The following is a 5,538-nucleotide window of genomic DNA, read 5'->3' as shown; positions in this document are numbered from 1 at the left end:
ATAGCAAGCCAAAAAAAAAAGGTTACCTTAATAGTCAGGCGTTGCTCAGAACTTTAGGTAGTCACAAAATAGCGACTCACATAAAGAGTCGGGCATACAAGCGGATAAATCCATTGCAGGAAAAGCAGACGACACAGGTTAAAGATCTCGTATCTCAAGATGCACATTATTACATCAGCCGCCATGATGGCTACAACCGTCATGCGAACTTGTTTCAAAGAAAGCGAGCACAAGACTAACTAAGAGGGCACTTCGGCTGATGGCCGGAAGCGCGCTCTGTCAAGGAGAAAACGAGTCATACGTCACGTCCAGGGAATAGATCGACCAAAAGTCGATAGCGGTCAAAGAATGTATTACATACAGAGGAGTGCGCCACCAAGGGAAACTTGGTGCGGCACAGAGCTTGCATTCCGGGAATAGTGGGTTCGATCAAACATGAATATGTTTTTCCTGCGTTTCCCATTTTCACACAAAGCAAATGCTGGGGCTGTACTTTTATTAAGGCCTCGGCCGCTTCCTTCCCTATCCTAGCCATTTCTTACCCATCATATCTGTGTCTGTGTGACGAAAAACCTTTTTGTAAAAAGGAAAATCAAGAAAAGAGAGTTTTTGTTGGGTTATTTTACGTCACACTGACACAGAAAAGTCTTATGGCGACGACGTAATCGGAAAGGGCAAGGATTTGGAAAGAAACGACCATGCCCTACATTAAGATACAGCATCAGCATTTTCCTGGTGTGAAAATGTGAAACTATCTTCAGGACTACCGATAGTGGGATTGGAACCCTAACCGTGCAGCCACTCACCCGGTCAAGAAAAGAGTCCAATGTTTATAAATGGCACGTAAATGTATGTGTAAAGGTGGCATGATTACAATTGTTTGGCTATTTCTTTTACGTCGCACCGACACAGATAGGTCTTATGGCGACGAAGGGAGAGGAAAGGCCTAGGAGTTGGAAGGAAGCGGCCATGGCCTCAATTAAGGTATACACCCAGCAATTGCCTGGAGTGAAAATGGGAAACCACGGAAAACGATTTTCAGGGCTGCCGACAGTGGGGTTCGAACCCACTATCTCCCGGATGCAAGCTCACAGCCGTGCGCCCCTAACCGCACGACCAACTCCCCCGGTAATTACAATTTTAAGCTGGTAGTAAGTCATTGTACCACTCAATCGACTATAGTGTTAAAGTACGGGTAATATTTAAGATTTCTGTTAATTTTCACGTAGCTGCGCAGTAATTACGGAATATTGTTAGTGTTTTTGTAAATTTGAGTGAATCTTTTCTTGAAAGCGCTGGAATAATTATGCTAGACTACGTATAAAGATATATTTTAGGTTACTTTTCTAAATCTAATGTAAATTTCTATATGATACCTTTTTATTGTCATTTTTTCTTATTCATATTCTTCTACTTCTTTTTTCTATGGGGCCTCTAAATATTAGTTCCTAATTGGCGTCGACTTCTAAAAAAAATTTCTACCATGTTTTTCCTTCATTCCCACCTAGATAAAATTGCTCCCTTCACAAAGCTGCAGGTTGCTCTTACTGGGTCTTCTTGGAGTTTTTCTCTCTCTTCAACTGACAGTCCTAGAGTGGAGAGTCTGATTCTATCCGGCTCCTCACATTCGAAAAGTATGTGTTCAGCTGATTCCTCTGCTTCATTGCATTTCCTACCTATGTTGTCTCTTATTACTCCAATTCTGTGTAGGTGTTTTTTCAGATGGCAGTGTCCTGTCAACAGTCCTACTATCTGTTAGGTCATCAGCCCAGAGGCTGGTTGGATCCTCAAATAGCACCACCAAAGGCTATGCAGTTATAGGGAAACTGCCAAAACCAATGGCAGAGCCCAAATGAGGCTTACTAGGCAAGATGAGGAGTGAGGTAGTTTGCCATTGCTTTCCTCACTGGAAGAGAAGGTGCCACTGCAGCACGACTGATCCTATGAGCAACACCTTTTATAACACTCAGACACTATTTGTGCCCCAAATGTCATTACTCAGCACTACCCATACCCCCCACAGCTTCCATATTGTCACAGGCATGGATGAGACTGGGACTTCGGTGGAAGCTATAATTTGCTCTGGCCTCTGCCAAGAGACGGATACAAAAAAACTGCACCCATCAAGAAATGGCAACAGGCGGCCTAATATCCATATTATATTTTTTCTGAGTTTTAACAGTTCTTTAGTATGTTCTTGTTTGGTCCTTTTATCAGTTCCATTGCAAGCCTGCATCCTGGAGTAATTTTACAGTTCTCCATTTGTTCCTTTTGTACCCATTTTTCTATGGAGTGTAGGGATTGTCCATAGGAAATCCCGCATACAGATTCTGGGACTACAAAGTGTGTTTCTGCCCCTTTCCTGGCCAGTATATCTGCCTTTTTATTTCCTTCTTTACCTGCATGCTCTGGTACTCATATTATTTTGACAATGTTGTACTTTGAGAGCTTCAGGAGAAGTGAATGGCAATACCAGACAATTCCGTATATTATCAGGACTGCTTAGTGGCCGCTTAGCTGTCCGTAAAAATGAAAATGTTCTTATTCCCTTGTCATTTATAATATTGTTTCTTGTTTTAACGTAATACTTCCGATTCCAGTTTTGACGTAACTCATTGTAGTATGTTGGTTTCATGTAATTTATTGCTGTTACGTACCAAACAAGCAGCTTGGAGGTTCGCTTCACGTAGCTATTAATTTTAATTCGGGAGATGGTAAGTTGGAACCCCACTGTAGGCAGCCTTGAAGATGTCTATCCGTAGTTTCCCATTTTCACATCAGGCAAATGCTGTAGACTGTACCTTGAGTTAAGGTAAGATTGGCTTTCTTCCCGCACCCAGCCCTTTAATATCCCAACGTCGCCATAAGACCTATTGCAAAATAAATTGCTATGTAATTTAAGAACCAAATAAACCCCATGGCACAACAGAGCCGAAGTACCTTGGAATACCAAGCGACTGCTGCTCAGCCTAACGTCCTGCAGAGTGGTCGGAACGACGAAACTTGTCGGTCATTATTGTTGTTCTTGGCTTTCCAAACCGAGGCCACCATCTCACCCTCAGATAGCTCAAAAATAGTGATCATGCAGGCTACCGTGGACTTCGAACCAGCTCTCAGATCCAGGTAAAAAAAATCCCTTACCTGACCGGGAATCGTACTCGAGGCTTCTAGGCAATCGTCAGTCACGCTACCCCAACACCACAACGGGGCTATGTGAAAATCCACAGCCTGTTTCCAGTCATTTGTCTACCTAGCTCGATAGCTGCAGTCGCTTAAGTGCGGCCAATAGTCAGTATTCGGGAGATAGTGGGGCGCTTCCTTCCCAGTCCTAGCCCTTTTCTGTCCCATCGTCGCCATAAGACCTATCAGTGTCGGTGCTACGTAACGCCAATAGCAAAAAAAGTCATTTGACCGGGTCAGGAATGGAATAAATGAAGCCCCCTTCTAGCGGCGTGGGTGGGAATTGTGCCGGCTGCCGAGGCCTGTCTCAATCCCCTGGGGCAATGATTAATGAATGACAGATGAAATGAAATGATATTAGAGAGTGTTGCTGAAATGAAAGATGACATGGAAAGGGGCTATGTAATTTAGTAATTTAATTTCACTGCCATATTACTATAAGCATTTATTAAAACAACCATCGCGATGTGGAACATGAGACTGACGTCAGTATGACGTCACTTCGTGCTGAAATAACGTCACCATCTAAAGATAATGAAACCACAGTGCCCCCTGGCTAACAATTAGTGCCGCGCTGGATGAGTTCTACAAGTATACGGTGAAAAAAAGTGACACTGCCATTTACTTTTAAGGCACGAAAACGCCTGAAATAAAATATTTTATTATATTTCGTCATTTCATTTATTCTTCATTTCATCGTACATTTATATATTCTTCATTTCTACATAAATTTATGATTTCGTAATTTTCCTTACTTTATTTCAACAAACATTTATTAAATATAGAGTAAGGAGAAATGTGAGACATACGGTTTAGCGATAACATCAATGTACATCTATCGGAGATGAGTGGCAGCAGAAGAGACAAATCTCATCTCAACAATGGTCAATGTATTAACGTTATTGTTGATCAGTTTTATGTGCTTTTGATATTGTAGGCCTTCATATTTCGTTTTCTTCCGACTCTGTGATGTTAGGCCATCTATTTCATGGGGAGTACCTCCTTCATTTATGACCACCTCTTGTCTTATTCTTCTGGTGATCGTTCCTTTACAGTTTATTCTGATTTTGTAATCATCTTCACAGTTTTCCTTGTCGGTACGGACCGATGACCCCACGGTTTTTCACTTTAAGATAATCATGACAAAAACTATCGCCAATTAACGCAATTAAACAATAGTTCCATGTTGGAAGTGCTCGGTTTTGATATGGACACGGCAATAAAAGTATAAATTCATAATATATGTTATCATAGTCGATATGTTAAAGTCGTCATCATCATCATCATCATCATCATCATCTGTTTACCCTCCAGGTTCGGTTTTTCCCTCGGACTTAGCGAGGGATCCCGCCTCTACCGCCTCAAGGGCAGTGTCCTGGAGCTTCAGACTCTTGGTCGGGGGATACAACTGGGGAGTATGACCAGTACCTCGCCCAGGTGGCCTCACCTGCTATGCTGAACAGGCCTTGTGGAGGGATGGGAAGATTGGAAGGGATAGGCAAGGAAGAGGGAAGGAAGCGGCCGTGGCCCTAAGTTAGGTACCATCCCGGCATTCGCCTGGAGGAGAATTGGGAAACCACGGAAAACCACTTCCAGGATGGCTGAGATGGGAATCGAACCCACCTCTACTCAGTTGACCTCCCGAGGCTGAGTGGACCCCGTTCCAGCCCTCGTACCACTTTTCAAATTTCGTGGCAGAGCCGGGAATCGAACCCGGGCCTCCGGGGGTGGCAGCTAATCACGCTAACCACTACACCACAAAGGCGGACATGTTAAAGTCGTTCCGGACATAAATGTTAACAAATTTAATTCTATATATATTTAGTTATGTAGTATTCATCGATATGGCCACTAATAAGATAAATATTTGAGAATTGAATTTTAGGCTTTCGCCTAAACTTCCAACGGCCATACCATGTTAAATACACCGGTTCTCGTACGATCACCGCAGTTAAGCAACATTGGGCGTGGTCAGTACCTGGATGGGTGACCACTTGGGAACACCACGTGCCGTTGGCTCAATTCCCTTTTAGGGGCTGCCTAGCCGAGGCGGTAAAGGCGTGCTCGGTTCGCCCGGTAGAACCTGGGTTCGAATCCCCGAAACATTTAAGAAACGAGATTTCCACTTCTGGAGGTGCAAATGGCCCTAGGGTTCCCTCAGCCTACACTAAAATTGAGTACCAGGTTAATTCCTGGGAGCAAAGACGACCGTGCGTAGAGCTAACCAGTCCACCCCATAAAGTGCCGAGGTTACGGATAGTTGAAGCCTTTACCTTCGACCCCTCCAAGGGCCTTCATTGAAAATTCTGAGCAATGTACAGACAAACTCCTATATATAAGGATCGTAAACCATCCGAT

The 5,538-nt window shown here is 43.5% G+C and overlaps 1 non-coding gene across 1 annotated transcript; it reads left to right on the top strand.

Moving 5' to 3' along the window:
• The first annotated feature begins 5,080 nt into the window (after positions 1-5,080).
• LOC136884580 (5S ribosomal RNA) lies at positions 5,081-5,199 on the top strand. Its single transcript, XR_010861380.2, has one exon. It is a non-coding gene; the product is annotated as a 5S ribosomal RNA (ribosomal RNA).
• The last annotated feature ends 339 nt before the right edge of the window (positions 5,200-5,538 follow it).

The sequence above is a fragment of the Anabrus simplex genome, chromosome 12 (assembly GCF_040414725.1).
Source record: "Anabrus simplex isolate iqAnaSimp1 chromosome 12, ASM4041472v1, whole genome shotgun sequence".
Taxonomy (NCBI): domain Eukaryota; kingdom Metazoa; phylum Arthropoda; class Insecta; order Orthoptera; family Tettigoniidae; genus Anabrus; species Anabrus simplex.
Note: the sequence above shows the minus strand (reverse complement) of the source record. Positions and strands in the feature narration are given on the sequence as shown.